Raw genomic sequence first — 17626 nt, 5'->3', positions numbered from 1 at the left:
ACAACGAACACATTTGCATTTTATCTAAGGAAATTTGAATGCACAAAAATACCATGAGATCCTGAGGACCATTGTGAGGCCCATTTTTTTTAAGGTATCTGTGACCAACAGATGCATATCTGTATTCCCAGTTGTGAAATCCATATACTAGGGCTTAATTAATTTATATAACTTACCTGATATCTTCATATGAACTAACTCAGTAAAATCAATGAAATTGTTGTTTATTTTTGTTCGGTATAGATGCATTAAAAATGTTTTTATTTTTTATGTAAAAATCTGCGCTTGGACTTGAATGACCCTCCAGGTCGTAATTAGAAGTAGAAAACGCTGAAAAAATATTGTTACCCAAGGTGTGACGTTTACCTTCACCTTTTCAACCAAAAACATGACAAAAAAATCAAATTCTTTACAGAAAAGTCTATCAATTAGGATAATGTAGCTAGTTTGACAATATTGTCAATGTTAAGCAAGCTAACTTTTATTAGCAACGTTAACTAGCTAAATGTTTATTGGTTGAAGAATTGTTCGGACTTCAAAAGCACTTGAACACAATCATGGCAGACTTACGATATCCCATAAGCACATGAATGCCCCATATTCAAATGTTTGTTAGGTTGGCATGGTCATTATGACAGACAATTCATAGACAGTCTATAATTTAAGACATACATTCTTATTCAACACAGGGTTAGATTTCCAACAGTTCATATTTTCAATGTCCTTATTAATAAACAATTGATCACCCAAAAAAATAAATGTTCTCAATGTCAAATTAAAAACTAAACAAAAAATAGTTGTTTTCTAGACCACCACCAGTCCACGAGATTCGGCCTGTGTTTGTGCTGGTGTGACTTCAGATGGTTCAGTTGTTTGAAGCGGAGTCCACACACAGCACAGCAGTACGGTCTCTCCCCAGTGTGGGTGCGCTTGTGCACCTTCAAAATGTCTGCCCGTGTGAAGCTCTTGTCACACATGGTGCAGCGGTGGGGGTTTCTCCTGCGCGTGAATGCGCTGATGCAGCTTGAGGTTCCAGAGCCGACTGAACTTGTTCCCGCAGAGGGAGCAGCAGTAGGGCTTGTCTGTCGTCTGGCTGCATTTGTGCCTCTTCAGGTCGGAGAAGGAGGTGAAGCCCTTGCCGCAATTCTGCAGAGGTGGAGTCCCCGGCATGGTGGACCTTGGAGGTTGCAGGCCTGGGTGAAGGTCTTACCGCACTGCGCCGGGAGCACAGACGCCCTGGCCCTAAACCCGACCATCTCCCAGTTTTGTGTTTCTCCTTGTGGGCCTTAGGGAACCAGAGTCTGGGAAGGTCATTGTGCATTGATTGCAGGCGTGACGCTCCCCCTCCTCCGGTTACCTGCTCTTGTGAACGATCTCTCAGGTTTAGAGAGTGTCCAAAGTCATCAGCGGCACCAACAGGCTCTCTGTTTTGTTGTTGTGGGGCTGAGCTTCCAGAGTGGATGGAGGTTAGACCCCTTTGGCCAGCTCTGCTACCCATGTCCGGAACACCGTGTTCAGGGTACCCCTCCTCGTTGATCAACAGGCAGTTCAGGTCCCACCTCCAGATGGGGGGACCGGTGCTGGACCCCACCCGCCCCCTCATGCTCTGATGGGGGCCGGTCATGTGGGAGCAATGGTGATGGTCTCCCCTCAGACCCCCACCAGGTTCACCTGCCAGTGACCCGCAGCTCCGCAGCTCAGCGCCCCAGACGAGACGAGGAACCAGGAAGCCTATCCAGCCCTTCCATGTCTAGAATATGGTCGCCACCACCACCACCGCCGAACCAGACTTCTCAAAGCCCCCCGTTCCTCCATGCTTAACGAGGGCGGTAGAGAGGGTCAGTGGGGTCCCCTGGGCTCCCCGGGACCCGGTGTTCAGGCCCCTGGTCTAGACCGGATCCCCAGTCATCCGGCACCGCTGCAGCTCCTGCTCACTGAAACTCTTACTGGGCCCCGAGACGTCCAAAACCATCGGCCCCTGAAGAACACAGGAGCCATGAGGTATTAGAAGCATTAGCAATAGAGGCATTGGTAATAGTAGAAACTGTAGTAGAGTAACTAATGCTAAATGTGAACTTAAAGTTTCAAGTTGGATTTGTTATGATACCAATGACAACATATTAGAAGCTACTTTCCTTTTTCATTCTCATCATCATAAAGATGGTCTGTTATGTTTGTTGTAAACTCTCAACTCACCGTCCAGGCAGCCGGCCCATCTCTCCCGTAGTTCAGTGTTGGGGAGAGCCTCCTTTTCAGCAGGCTGTCCTGCTTCTGACCTCTGACCTCTGTGGGACTGCCAGAGGAAATTAATGAGTCGATTCAGACTAAATGATGGATAAACTGACAGTGAATGAATAGAGTGGACATGACGGTCCCCTACTCCTCCTGACAGACAATAAGTTCTAATCTGTTCTACACAATAAATTTTTATCTGAAGGTTCTGTAACACTGGTGTTTAGTCCATCCCCAGCTACCTCAGAGGTACTCCTAGGGCTGGTGGCCTCGGCCTCCTCCAGATCATGCGAGGCTGCTTCCTCTGCCACGGCCCCACAGCTGCTCCACTCCTCCCCTGGAACCTTCTCTGCTTCAGGCCAAGCTCCCTCTCTGCATCTGGCCACAGGTAAACAAAGAGAAAAATGTATCTTAAGGAAAGGTGAAAGCTGAATTGTGAATAATGTAGTCTCCTCGTATCAGTGCAGATGAAGGAAATAAAGCATCTTACCACCAATTCAACTGATCAGTGTTCACCAAAATCTGGAAGGTACACATTACAGCAGCCGCACTTCAGAGTGATTCCTCCATTCGAAAGTATTCAGATCCCTTGACTTTTTCCCACATTTTGCTACGTTACAGCTTTATTCTAAAATAGATTACATCTACACACAACACCCCATAATGACAAAGCAACATCAGGTTTAGAAATGTTTGCAAATGTATTGAAAATAAAAAACTAAAATATCACATTTATAAGTATTCAGACCCTGTACTAAGTACTTTGTTGAAGCACCTTTGGCAGCGATTTCAGCCTAGAGTATTCTTGGGTATGATGCTGCAAGCTTGGTACACCTGTATTTGGGGAGTTTCCCCCATTCTTCTCTACAGATCCCTCAAGTCTGTCAGGTGTGATGGGGAGCGCCGATGCACAGCTATTTTCAGGTCTCTTCGGAGATGTTAGATCGGGTTCAAGTCCGGGCTCTGGCTGGGCCACTCAAGGACATTCAGAGACTTGTCCGGAAGCCACTCCTGCGTTGTCTTGGCTGTGTGCTACGGTCATTGTTCTGTTGGAAGGTGAACCTTCGCCCCAGTCTGAGGTCCTGATCACAGGTTTTCATCAAGGATTCTGTACTTGGCTCCGTTCATCTTTCCCCCGTGACTAGTTCCAGTCCCTGCCGCTGAAAACCATCCCCACAGCATGATATGCCACCACCATGCTTCACCGTAGGGATGGTGCCAGGCTTCCTCCAGACGTGACGCACGGCATTCACTCCAAAGAGTTCAATCTTGGTTTCACTCAGACCAGAGAATCTTGTTTCTCATGGTCAGAGTCCTTTAGGTGCCTTTTGGCAAACTCCAAGCGGGCTGTAATGTGCCTTTTACTGAGAAGTGGCTTCTGTCTGGCCACTACCATAAAGGCCTGATTGGTGGAGTGCTGCAGAGATGGTTGTCCTTCTTGAAGGTTTTCCCATCTTCACAGAGGAACTGGAGCTCTGTCAGAGTGACCATCGGGTTCTTGGTCACCTCCCTGACCAAGCCCTTCTCCCCCGATTGCTCAGTTTGGCCAGGCGGCCAGCTCTAGGAAGAGTCTTGGTGGTTCTAAACTTCTTCCATTTAAGAATGATGGAGGCCACTGTGTTCATGGGGACCTTCAATGCTGCAGAAATATTTTTGGTTCCCTTCCCCAGATCTGTGCCTCGACACACCCTGTCTCGGAGCTCTACAAACAATTCCTTCAACCTCATGGCTAGTTTTTTGCTCTGACATGCACTGTCAACTGTGGGACCTTACATAGACAGGTGTGTGCCTTTCCAAATCATGTCCAATTAATTTAATTTACCACAGGTGGACTCCAATCAAGTTGTAGAAACATCAAGGATGATCAATGGAAACAGGATGCACCGGAGCTCAATTTAGAGTCTCATAGCAAAGGGTCTGAATACTTACACTACCAGTCAAAAATGTGGACACACCTACTCATTCAAGGGTTTTTCAAATTTTTAAAACTATTTTCTACATTGTAGAATAATAGTGAAGACATCAAAACTATGAAATAACACATATGGAATAATGTAGTAACCAAAGGTGTTAAACAAATCAATATATATTTTATATTTGAGATTCTTCAAATAGCCACCCTTTGCCTTGATGACAGCTTTGCACACTCTTGGCATTCTCTCAACCAGCTTCATGGAGGTAGTCACCTGGAATGCATTTCAATTAACAGGTGTGCCTGTTAATTGTTCTTGTGGAATGTCTTTCCTTCTTAATGCGTTTGAGCCAATCAGTTGTGTTGTGACAAGGTAGGGGGGGTGTACAGAAGATAGCCCTATTTGGTAAATGACCAAATCCATATTATGTCAAGAACAGTTCAAATAAGCAAAGAGAAACGACAGTTCATCATTACTTTAAGACATGAAGGTCAGTCAATGCTGAACATTTCAAGAACTTTGAAAGTTTCTTCAATGCAGTCGCAAAAACCATCAAGCGCTATGATAATAATAAATAATATGCCATTTAGCAGACGCTTTTATCCAAAGCGACTTAGTCATGCGTGCATACATTTATTTTTTTGTGTATGGGTGGTCCCGGGGATCGAACCCACTAACTTGCGTACAAGCGCCGTGCTCTACCAGCTGAGCTACAGAGGACCATGATGAAAAATTGGCCCTCATGAGGACCGCCACAGGAATGGAAGACCCAGAGTTACCTCTGCTGCAGAGGATAAGTTCATTAGAGTTACCAGCCTCAGAAATTGCAGCCCAAATAAAATAGCCTCACAGAGTTCAAGTAACAGACACATCTCAGCATCAACTGTTCAGAGGGGACTGTGTGAATCAGGCCTTCATGGTCAAATTGCTGCAAAGAAACCACTACTAAAGGACACCAATAAGAAGAAGAGACCTGCTTGAGCCAAGAAACACGAGCAATGGACATGAGAGAGAGAGAGCGAGAGAGACCCAGAACGTGAGCAGAGCAACAGGCCCAACACTATTATACCCGCCCAATCACCATCCTGCGACCTAAGAGTCAGATGCTCAACATTCTCTTCTCACACCTACTGTGATGGTCCGGGCCTAAACCACACAAAAACAACACTAGACACTATGGAACACAAAGCTTGTACTATCTCATCCTGGAATATACAGTTGAAGTCGGAAGTTTACATACACTTAGGTTGGAGTCATTAAAACCTGTTTTTCAACCACTGAACAAATTTCTTGTTAACAAACTATAGTTTTGGCAAGTCGATTGGGACATTTACTTTGTGCATGACACAAGTCATTTTTCCAACAAATGTTTACAGAGATTATTTCACTTATAATTCACTGTATCACAATTCCAGTGGGTCAGAAGTTTACAATACACTAAGTTGACTGTGCCTTTAAACAGCTTGGAAATTTCCAGAAAATGATGTCATAGCTTTAGAAGCATCTGATAGGCTAATTGACATCATTTGAGTCAATTGGAGGTGTACCTGTGGATGTATTTCAAGGCCTACCTTCAAACTCAGTGCCTCTGCTTGACATCATGAAAATAAATCAGCCAAGACCTCAGAAAAGATTTGTATACCTCCACAAGTCTGGTTCATCCTTGGGAGCAATTTCCAAACACCTGAAGGTACTACGTTCATCTGTACAAACAATAGTACGCAAGTATAAACACCATGGGACCACGAAGCCGTCATACCGCTCAGGAAGGAGACACGTTCTGTCTCCTAGAGACAACAGCAAAGGACCTTGTGAAGATGCTGGAGGAAACAGGTACAAATGTATCTATATCCACAGTAAAACGAGTCCTATATCGACATAATCTGAAAGGCCGCTCAGTTCGGAAGAAGACACTGCTCCAAAACCGCCATAAAAAGGCCAGACTACGGTTTGCAACTGCACATGGGGACAAAAATCTTTCTTTTTGGAGAAATGTTCCCTGGTCTGATGAAACAAAAATAGAACTGTTTGGCCATAATGACCATTGTTATGTTTGGAGGAAAAAGGGGGATGCTTGCAAGCTGAAGAACACTATCCAACCGTGAAGCACGGGGTGGCAGCATCATGCTGTGGGGGGTGCTTTGCTGCAGGAGGGACTGGTGCACTTCACAAAATAGATGGCATCATGAGGAAGGAAAATTATGTGGATATATTGAAGCAACATCTCAAGACATCAGTCAGGAAGTTAAAGCCTGGTCGCAAATGGGTCTTCCAAATGGACAATGACCCCAAGTATACTTCCAAAGTTGTGGCAAAATGGCTTAAGGACAACAAAGTTAAGGTATTGGAGTGGCCATCACAAAGCCCTGACCTCAATCCTATAGAACATTAGTGGGCAGAAATGAAAAAGCGCGTGCGAGCAAGGAGGCCTACAAACCTGACTCAGTTACACCAGCTCTGTCAGGAGGAATGGGCCAAAATTCACCCAACTTATTGTGGGAAGCTTGTGGAAGGCTACCGAAACGCTTGACCCAAGTTAAACAATTTATAGGCAATGCTACCAAATACTAATTGAGTGTATGTAAACTTCTGACCCACTGGGAATGTGATGAAAGAAATAAAAGCTGAAATAAATCCCTCTCTACTATTATTCTGACATTTCACATTCTTAAAATAAAGTGGGTGATCCTAGCTGACCTAAGACAGGGACTTTTACTAGGATTAAATGTCAGGAATTGTGAAAAACTGAGTTTAAATGTATTTGGCTAAGGTGTATGTAAACTTCCGACTTCAACTGTACAAGGTCTGAGGTCATCTGCCTTTGGCCTAAAGAGCAGGAACCCAGACTTCCTCAAAGAAATTGGAAATACAGACTAGGGGGTATGCTAATTTGGTATAGAGCAGACCTAACTCACTCTATTAAATTAGTCAAAACAGGAATATTTTTACATCTGGCTAGAAATGAATAAGGAAATTATTTCAGAGAAAGATGTACTCATGTATGCTACCTATATCCCCCCAATAGAATCCCCATACTTTAACAATGACAGCTTCTCCATCCTAGAAGGGGGAGACCAACAATTTCCAGGCCCAGGGACATGTAATAGTGGGACCTAAATGCCTGAACTGGACAAGAACCCACACAGGGGGATAAACACCTACCTGGAGGTGACAGAGATCCATTTCAGGCCCAGGCCCATTTCCAGACCCAGTGATTCCTAGGTTGTTGATGTAAAGAATATTTGTTGGTCCATGGTGGGTAATGAGGAGCAAACAGACACTGCACTTGGACACATTTATGAAATTGCTTATTCCAGTTACTAAAAAGCATGCACCCAATAAGAAAATGACTGTAAAAACTGTTAAATCCCCGTGGATTGATGAGGAATTGAAAAATTGTATGGTTGAGAGGGATGAGGCAAAAAGGAATGGCAAATAAGTCTGGCTGCACAACCAATTGGCAAACGATTGCAAATTGAGAAATCATGTGATTAAACTGAATAAAAAAAGAAACAACACAAGGATTAATGACAAAGAATGATAGTAAAAAAGCTTTGGAGCATCTTAAATGAACATTTGGGAAAGAAGGCAAACTCAGCTCCATCATTTATTGAATCAGATGTCTCATTCATCACAAAACCAACTGATATTGCCAACTACTTTAATAATTGTTTAATTGGCAAGATTAGCAAACTTAGGCATGACATGCCAGCAACAATTGCTGACACTACAACATCCAAGTATATCTGACCAAATTATGAAAGATAAGCATTGTAATTTTGAATTCCTTAAAGAAATTGACAACAAACTTTCAGCATGCTTATAGAGAAGGACATTCAACAAGCACAGCACTTACACAAATGACTGATGATTGGCTGAGAGAAATTGATGATACAAATATTGTGGGGGCTGTTTTGTTAGACTTCAGTGCGGCTTTTGACATTACCAATCATAGTCTGCTGCTGGAAAAACTTGTTATGGCTTTACACCCCCTGCTATAATGTGGATAAAGAGTTACTTGTCTAACAGAACACAGAGGGTGTTCTTTAATGGAAGCCTCTCAAACATAATCCAGGTAGAATCAGGAATTCCCCAGGGCAGCTGTCTAAGCCCCTTGCTTTTTTTCATCTTTACTAACGCTTTGAGTAAAGCCAGTGTGTCTATGTATGTGGATGACTCAACACTGTACACATCAGCTACTACAGCAACTGAAATAACTGCAACACTTAACAAAGAGTTGCAGTTAGTTTCAGAATGGGTGGCAAGGAATAAATTAATCCTGAATATTTCCAAAACTAAAAGCATTGTATTTGGGTCAAATCATTCACTAAACCCTAAACCTCAACTACATCTCGTAATGAATAATGTGGAAATTGAGCAAGTTGAGGAGACTAAACTGCTTGGAGTAACCCTGGATTGTAGACTGTCATGGTCAAAGCATATTGTAGCTAAGATGGGGAGAAGTACAGTGGGGAAAAAAAGTATTTAGTCAGCCACCAATTGCGCAAGTTCTCCCACTTAAAAAGATGAGAGAGGCCTGTAATTTTCATCATAGGTACACGTCAACTATGAAAGACAAATTGAGAAAAAGAAATCCAGAAAATCACATTGTAGGATTTTTAATGAATTTATTTGTAAATTATGGTGGAAAATAAGTATTTGGTCACCTACAAACAAGCAATATTTCTGCCTCTCACAGACCTGTAACTTCTTCTTTAAGAGGCTCCTCTGTCCTCCACTCGTTACCTGTATTAATGGCACCTGTTTGAACTTGTTATCAGTATAAAAGACACCTGTCCACAACCTCAAACAGTCACACTCCAAACTCCACTATGGCCAAGACCAAAGAGCTGTCAAAGGACACCAGAAACAAAATTGTAGACCTGCACCAGGCTGGGAAGACTGAATCCGCAATAGGTAAGCAGCTTGGTTTGAAGAAATCAACTGTGGGAGCAATTATTAGAAATGGAAGACACACAAGACCACTGATAATCTCCCTTGATCTGGGGCTCCACGCAAGATCTCACCCCGTGGGGTCAAAATGATCACAAGAACGGTGAGCAAAAATCCCAGAACCACACGGGGGGACCTAGTGAATGACCTGCAGAGAGCTGGGACCAAAGTAACAAAGCCTACCATCAGTAACACACTACGCCGCCAGGGACTCAAATCCTGCAGTGCCAGATGTGTCCCCCTGCTTAAGCCAGTACATGTCCAGGCCCGTCTGAAGTTTGCTAGAGTGCATTTGGATGATCCAGAAGAGGATTGGGAGAATGTCATATGGTCAGATGAAACCAAAATATAACTTTTTGGTAAAAACTCAACTCGTCGTGTTTGGAGGACAAAGAATGCTGAGTTGCATCCAAAGAACACCATACCTACTGTGAAGCATGGGGGTGGAAACATCATGCTTTGGGGCTGTTTTTTCTGCAAAGGGACCAGGACGACTGATCCGTGTAAAGGAAAGAATGAATGGGGCCATGTATCATGAGATTTTTGAGTGAAAACCTCCTTCCATCAGCAAGGGCATTGAAGATGAAATGTGGCTGTGTCTTTCAGCATGACAATGTTCACAAACACACCGCTCGGCAACGAAGGAGTGGCTTTGTAAGAAGCATTTCAAGGTCCTGGAGTGGCTCTAGCCAGTCTCCAGATCTCAACCCCATAGAAAATCTTTGGAGGGAGTTGAAAGTCCGTGTTGCCCAGCGACAGCCCCAAAAACATCACTGCTCTAGAGGAGATCTGCATGGAGGAATGGGCCAAAATACCAGCAACAGTGTGTGAAAACCTTGGAAGACTTATAGAAAACGTTTGACCTGTGTCATTGCCAACAAAGGGTATATAACAAAGTATTGAGAAACTTTTGTTATTGACCAAATACTTATTTTCCACCATAATTTGCAAATAAATTCATTGAAAATCCTACAATGTGATTTTCTGAATTTTTTCTCCTCATTTTGTCTGTCATAGTTGATGTGTACCTATGATGAAAATTACAGGCCTCATCTTTTTACGTGGGAGAACTTGCACAATTGGTGGCTGACTAAATACTTTTTTTTCCCCACTGTATGTCCATAATTAGCGCTGCTCTGCCTTCTTAACAGCACTATCAACAAGGCAGGTCCTACAGGCCCTAGTTTTGTGGCACCTAGACTACTGTAGTGTGGTCAGGTGCCACAAAGAGGGACTTGAGAAAATTGCAGTTGGCTCAGAACAGGGCAGCACGGCTGGCCCTTAAAAATGCACTGAGAGCTAACATTAATGACATGCATGTCAGTCTCATGGCTCAGAGTGGAAGAGAGATTGACTTCATCACTGCTTGTTTTTGTAAGAGGTGTTGACAAGCTGAATGTACCGAGCTGTCTGTTTAAACTACTATCACACAGCTCGGAAACTCATGCATACCCCACAAGACATGCCACCAGAGGTCTCTTCACAGTCCCCAAGTCCAGAACAGACTACGGGAGGCGCAGAGTACTACATAGAGCCATGACTACAAGGAACTATATTCCACATCAGGTAACTGATGCAAGCAGTAGAATCAGATGTAAAAAATTATGGAACAACGGGGACTGTGAAGAGACACATGCATACGCACACATTGTGATATTGTTGTATGGTGGTATTAAACATTTTGTATTGTAGATAGGTAGTGGTGTAATAATGTCATATGATGTACTTTTATATTTTGTTTTATATGTAATGTAAGTGCTTTAATATGTTTGGATCCCAGGAAGAGTAGCTGCTGCTAATGGGGATCCCTAATAAATACAAATACTAGCCTGTGGTGACCTGTATGCCAAAACTGGACAAGAACCTGACACCCTAGGCACACAGGGGGACAAACACCTAACTGGAGGTGACAGCATTCCCCTCCCCCATATGCCCCCTAGACACAACTACGACAACATAACCAACAAAAACGGGTCACAACTCCTGCAGCTCTGTCGGACGCTGGGTATGTACATAGTCAATGGTAGGCTTCCAGGGGACTCCTACGGCAGGTACACATATAGCTCATGTCTTGGCAGTAGTAATGTAGACTACTTTATCACTGACCTCAAACCAGAGTCTCTTATTGCGTTCACAGTCAATACACTGATACCCCTATCAGATCACAGCAAAATCACACTACTTGAACAGAGCTATGCTCAATCATGAGGCATCAAAGCCAAAGGAACTGAATAAGACATGCTATTGATGGAAGGAAAGTAGTGTGGAAATCTACCCAAACACTATATTTTCTTTTTATTTTATTTTATTTGGCAACATCAAAAACAATCCCTTCTAAACAATTTCCTGGACAAAATGTTTCACTGTAATAGTGAAGGTGTAAACTTGGCAGTAGAAAACCTAAACAGTATATTTGACCTCTCAGCTTCCCTATCAAATCAAAAAATATCAAGCAGACAACCTTAGAAAATTTACAACAATGACAAATGGTTTGATGAAGAACGCAAAAACCTAAAAGAAATTGAGAAAGCTATCCACCCAAAAACATAGAGACCCAGAAAACCTGAGCCTATGCCTTCACTATGGTGAATCACTAAAACAATACAGAAATGCACTACGGAAAAAGAAAGAACAGCAAGTCAGAAATCAGCTCAATGTAATTGAAGAATCCCGAGAAGAATAGCTGTGCCACTAGAGATCCTGGTTCGAATCCAGGCTCTGTCGTAGCCGGCCGCGACCGGGAGACCCATGGGGCGGCGCACAATTGGCCCAGCGTCGTCCAGGGTAGGGGAGGGAATGGCCGGCAGGGACGTAGCTCAGTTGGTAGAGCATTGCGTTTGCAATGCCAGGGTTGTGGGTTCGATTCCCACGGGGGCCAGTATAAAAAAATTATAATAATAAAAATAAAAATAAACAATTTATGCAAAAATAATCCATAGAATCTAACCACTTCTGGGAAAATTGGAAAACTAAACAAACAACAACACGAAGAGTTATCTATCCAAAACGGAGATGTATGGATCAACCACTTCTCCAATCTTTTTGGCCCTATCACAAAGAACAAACAGCAAAAACATATACATGATCAAATAAAAATATTAGAATCAACTATTATAGACTACTAGAACCCTCTGGATTCTCAAATTACGTTGAATGAACTACAGGACAAATTACAAACCCTCCAACCCAAAAAGGCCTGTGGGGTTGATGGTCTGTAAAATATACAGACCACAAATTCCAATTGGCTATTCTTAAACTCTTTACCATCATCCTCTGCTCTGGCATATTCCCCAATATTTGGAACCAAGGACTGATCACCCCAATCCACAAAAGTGGAGACAAATTTGACCCCAATAACTACCGTGGGATATGCGTCAACAGCAACCTTGGGAAAATCCTCTGCATTATCATTAACAGCAGACTCGTACATTTCCTCAGCGAAAAAAATGTACTGAGCAAATGTCAAATTGTCTTTTTCCCAAATTACCGTACGACCGACCACATATTCACCCTGCACACCCTAATTGACAAACAAACAAACAACCCAAAACCAAGGCAAAGGCTTCTCATGCTTTCTTGATTTCAAAAAAGCTTGACTCAATTTGGCATGAGGGTCTGCTATACAAATTGATGGAAAGTGGGGTTGGGGGAAAAACATACGACATTATAAAATCCATGTACACAAACAACAAGTGTGCGGTTAAAATTGGCAAAAAACACATTTCTTTCCACAGGGCCCGGGGGTGAGACAGGGATGCAGCTTAAGCCCCACCTCTTAAACATATATATATATATATACGAATTGGCGAGGGCACTAGAACAGTCTGCAGCACCCGGCCTCACCCCTACTAGAATCTGAAGTCAAATATCTACTGTTTGCGGATGATCTGGTGCTTCTGTCCCCAACCAAGGAGGGCCTACAGCAGCACCTAGATCTTCTGCACAGATTCTGTCAGACCTGGGCCCTGACAGTAAATCTCAGTAAGACAAAAATAATGGTGTTCCAAAAAGGTCCAGTTGCCAGGACCACAAATCCAAATTCCATCTAGACACCGTTGCCCTAGTGCACACAAAAAACTATACATACCTCGGGCCTAAACATCAGCGCCACAGGTAACTTCCACAAATCTGTGAACGATCTGAGAGACAAGGCAAGAAGGGCCTTCTATGCCATCAAAAGGAACATAAAATTAGACATACCAATAAAGATCTGGCAAAAAAGATTTGAATCAGTTATAGAACCCATTGCCCTTTATGGTTGTGAGAAGAATTCACAAAATGGGACAAACACCAAATTGAGACTCTGCAAGCAGAATTCTGCAAAAATATCCTCAGTGTACAACGTAAAACACCAAATAATGCATGCAAAGCAGAATTAGGCCGATACCCGCTAATTATCAAAATCCAGAAAAGAGCTGTTAAATTCTACAACCACCTAAAAGGAAGCGATTCCCAAACCTTCCTTAACAAAGCCATCGCCTACAGAGAAATGAACCTGGAGAAGAGTCCAACACAGACCCCACAGAGCCCCAGGACAACAACAACACAATTAGACCCAACCAAACCATGAGAAAAAAAAAAAGATAATTACTCTACATATTGGAAAGAATGTACAAAAAAACTGAGCAAACTAGAAAGGTATTTGGCCCTAAACAGAGAGTACAGCGTGGCAGAATACCTCACCACTGTGACTGACCCAAAATGAAGGAAATCTTTGACTATGTACAGACTCAGTGAGCATAGCCTTGCACACAGAATGAGGTGGAAACTGAGCTGCACTTCCTAACTTCCTGCCAAATGTATGACCATATTGGAGACACATATTTCCCTCAGATTACACAGACCCACAAAGAATTCGAAAACAAATCCAATTTTGATCAACTCCCATATCTACAGTGGGGAGAACAAGTATTTGATACACTGCCGAATTTGCAGGTTTTCCTACTTACAAAGCATGTAGAGGTCTGTAATTTTTATCATAGGTACACTTCAACTGTGAGAGACGGAATCTAAAACAAAAATCCAGAAAATCACATTGTATGATTTTTAAGTAATTAATTTGCATTTTATTGCATGACATAAGTATTTGATACATCAGAAAAGCAGAACTTAATATTTGGTACAGAAACCTTTGTTTGCAATTACAGAGATCATATGTTTCCTGTAAGTCTTGACCAGGTTTGCACACACTGCAGCAGGGATTTTGGGCCACTCCTCCATACAGACCTTCTCCAGATCCTTCAGGTTTCGGGGCTGTCGCTGGGCAATACGGACTTTCAGCTCCCTCCAAAGATGTTCTATTGGGTTCAGGTCTGGACACTGGCTAGGCCACTCCAGGACCTTGAGATGCTTCTTACGGAGCCACTCCTTAGTTGCCCTGGCTGTGTGTTTCGGGTCGTTGTCATGCTGGAAGACCCAGCCACGACCCATCTTCAATGCTCTTACTGAGGGAAGGAGGTTGTTGGCCAAGATCTTGCGATACATGGCCCCATCCATCCTCCCCTCAATACGGTGCAGTCGTCCTGTCCCCTTTGCAGAAAAGCATCCCCAAAGAATGATGTTTCCACCTCCATGCTTCACGGTTGGAATGGTGTTCTTGGGGTTGTACTCATCCTTCTTCTTCCTCCAAACACGGCGAGTGGAGTTTAGACCAAAAGCTCTATTTTTGTCTCATCAGACCACATTACCTTCTCCCATTCCTCCCTCCTGGATCATCCAGATGGTCATTGGCAAACTTCAGACGGGCCTGGACATGCGCTGGCTTGAGCAGGGGGAACTTGCGTGCGCTGCAGGAATTTAATCCATGACGGCGTAGTGTGTTACTAATGGTTTTCTTTGAAACTGTGGTCCCAGCTCTTTCAGGTCATTGACCAGGTCCTGCCGTGTAGGTCTGGGCTGATCCCTCACCTTCCTCATGATCATTGATGCCCCACGAGGTGAGATCTTGCATGGAGCCCCAGACCGAGGCTGATTGACCGTCATCTTGAACTTCTTCCATTTTCTATTAATTGCGCCAACAGTTGTTGCCTTCTCACCAAGCTGCTTGCCTATTGTCCTGTAGCCCATCCCAGCCTTGTGCAGGTCTACAATTGTATCCCTGATGTCCTTACACAGCTCTCTGGTCTTGGCCATTGTGGAGAGGTTGGAGTCTGTTTGATTGAGTGTGTGGACAGGTGTCTTTTTATACAGGTAACGAGTTCAAACAGGTGCAGTTAATACAGGTAATGAGTGGAGAACAGGAGGGCTTCTTAAAGAAAAACTAACAGGTCTGTGAGAGCCGGAATTCTTACTGGTTGGTAGGTGATCAAATACTTATGTCATGCAATAAAATGCAAATTAATTACTTAAAAATCATACAATGTGATTTTCTGGATTTTTGTTTTAGATTCCGTCTCTCATGGTTGAAGTGTACCTATGATAAAAATTACAGACCTCTACATGCTTTGTAAGTAGGAAAACCTGCAAAATCGGCAGTGTATCAAATACTTGTTCTCCCCACTGTATTGGGTGAAATACCACAGTGTGCAATCACAGCAGCAAGATTTGTGACCTGTTGCCACAAGAAAAGGGCAACCAGTGAATAACAAACACCATTGTAAATACAACCTATATTTATGTTTATTTATTTCCCCTTTTGTACTTTAACTATTTGCACATCATTACAATACTGTATATAGACATATGGCACTTGAAATGTCTTTATTATTTTGGAACTTTTGTGAGTAATGTTTACTGTTCATTTTTTATTATCAATTTCACTTGCTTTGGCAATGTAAATACATGTTTCCCATGCCAATAAAGCCCCTTAAATTGAAAGTGAATTGAGAGAGAGTGACTGTCATTAGATGTATCTCTCTATACTAAGCAAAAAGGCAGTACCTGCTCATTTGGTCGAAAATGAGTTAGTGTCATTTTTGCTACATTAAATACATGCTTAATCATGTGGACAAGTATCCTGCCTCTATTGTATTGTGTTTTGGAGAAAATGGGGGTCATGTTAGCAGTAACTGCATAAGGTTACTGTGAAACCAAGGTAAATAAAAGCCATTTTTCTCAGTTCCATGCTATGAGCAGTTACTGCCTTTTTGTTTGGTAGGGCAGTATACCTGTCTGTGAGGTTCCAGAGTTTCTCTCCTCGGCAGCTCTTCCACAGTCCGCACACTTCGCTGTCCGGCCTCCGTCTCTGTCCCTCTCCCTGCGTCTGTTCTCTGACCACTGCAGCCGCTTCTTCAGCGACTCAACCTGCTCCCGGCTCCGGGACACCTCCTTCAGGAAGCTATCCTCCACCAGCCTTGTGATCTCGTACATGGCAGTCTTGAATACCGTCTCCATGACTCCGGAGAGCTGAGACTGGAAGGTTACGGTGGCTTCGGACATCATGGCAAACTGTCTATGTGTAACTAGCTACAGTTAAGAGTTCGTAACGTGTAGCTACTTTTGTACAGGCGAATCAGTCCTGCGATCGAGTCTAGTAAAATGATAGTAAGCTAACGTTAGCAGCAAAGATACTGCCAACTAAACCTTGTGTCTGTGTTAGCAGGCTAGCAAAGCTAGCTACTATTGGAAGTTGTTGTCTGACTCAGTGACTGCCCTAGTAATATATTTTTTTTGTAGCATTTCGTGATATAAGATGTAGCAGTTACTGTATATGAGGCTATTCTAATAAATATAAAAACATATATAAATACCAGCGTTAATGAGAGATGATAGTTGGCTTGCTAGCTAGTTACAGAGCCAACACCAAAACATAAGACTTCCGGAAACAAACCTACGGATCGGGTAGTGGGACATTCTAAATTGGAACGATCCTTATCGTACTGAAGAGAAAAGACGACCTTTCTTTGAACAAAACCTTTGTAAGTTTACTGTAAATAAGATTCGAAATATAATTCGGCTATTATAATAACATTCAGATACAGATAATTACCGTAGTAGGCTATTTATTGTGTAAACGATTTACAGGAAATCTACACGGAAGCGATTTATCCCGCCACACACTCAGCCTTATGCGGGCCCAGGTCTAAGGTAGTGGCGTGGACTAGATAGGGAATAGCGTGTCCAAAACTAGGTTTCTATCCAATTGGCGACAGAAAGTTAGGTTATATCAGTTATCCTGTTAGAGCTTTTGTGCAGAATCCACCGCGCTGTTTCAGGTGCAACGTTTATGGTCATGTTGCAGCAGTGCCCTTACGAAAAAAGATTGCAGTCAGAGTGCAGTATAACTGCAGTATGCGGCAAATACTGCGTCCAAAATAACAGTTTTTTTTTACTACAGGTTTTTTTTATGTTAGTATTGCCTTGTAGCTTAAGCTTTATGCTGAATCCATTAATTAAATACACTTGCATTTAGAATTCCATTCTCAGACCGTTCTTCATTGCCTATTACTGTAACTCAACCATAGTCTTGTGTATATTTTAATTATCTTTATGGAGTCAGATAAACATTTTAATAGGCTAACTGCTTAGTCTCCTTATGAGTCGCATGTGATGTATATATAATATACTGTATATTCACATATCAAATATTA

The 17626-nt window shown here is 42.8% G+C and overlaps 1 pseudogene; it reads right to left on the bottom strand.

Moving 5' to 3' along the window:
- Window positions 1-782: 782 nt before the first annotated feature.
- LOC121560671 lies at window positions 783-17193 on the bottom strand (annotated as a pseudogene).
- Window positions 17194-17626: the final 433 nt, after the last annotated feature.

The sequence above is a fragment of the Coregonus clupeaformis genome, unplaced genomic scaffold (genome assembly GCF_020615455.1).
Source record: "Coregonus clupeaformis isolate EN_2021a unplaced genomic scaffold, ASM2061545v1 scaf1245, whole genome shotgun sequence".
In the NCBI taxonomy this organism is placed as follows: Eukaryota; Metazoa; Chordata; class Actinopteri; order Salmoniformes; family Salmonidae; genus Coregonus; species Coregonus clupeaformis.
The sequence above is the reverse complement of the archived record's forward strand: the minus strand, read 5'-3'. Positions and strand labels throughout refer to the sequence as shown.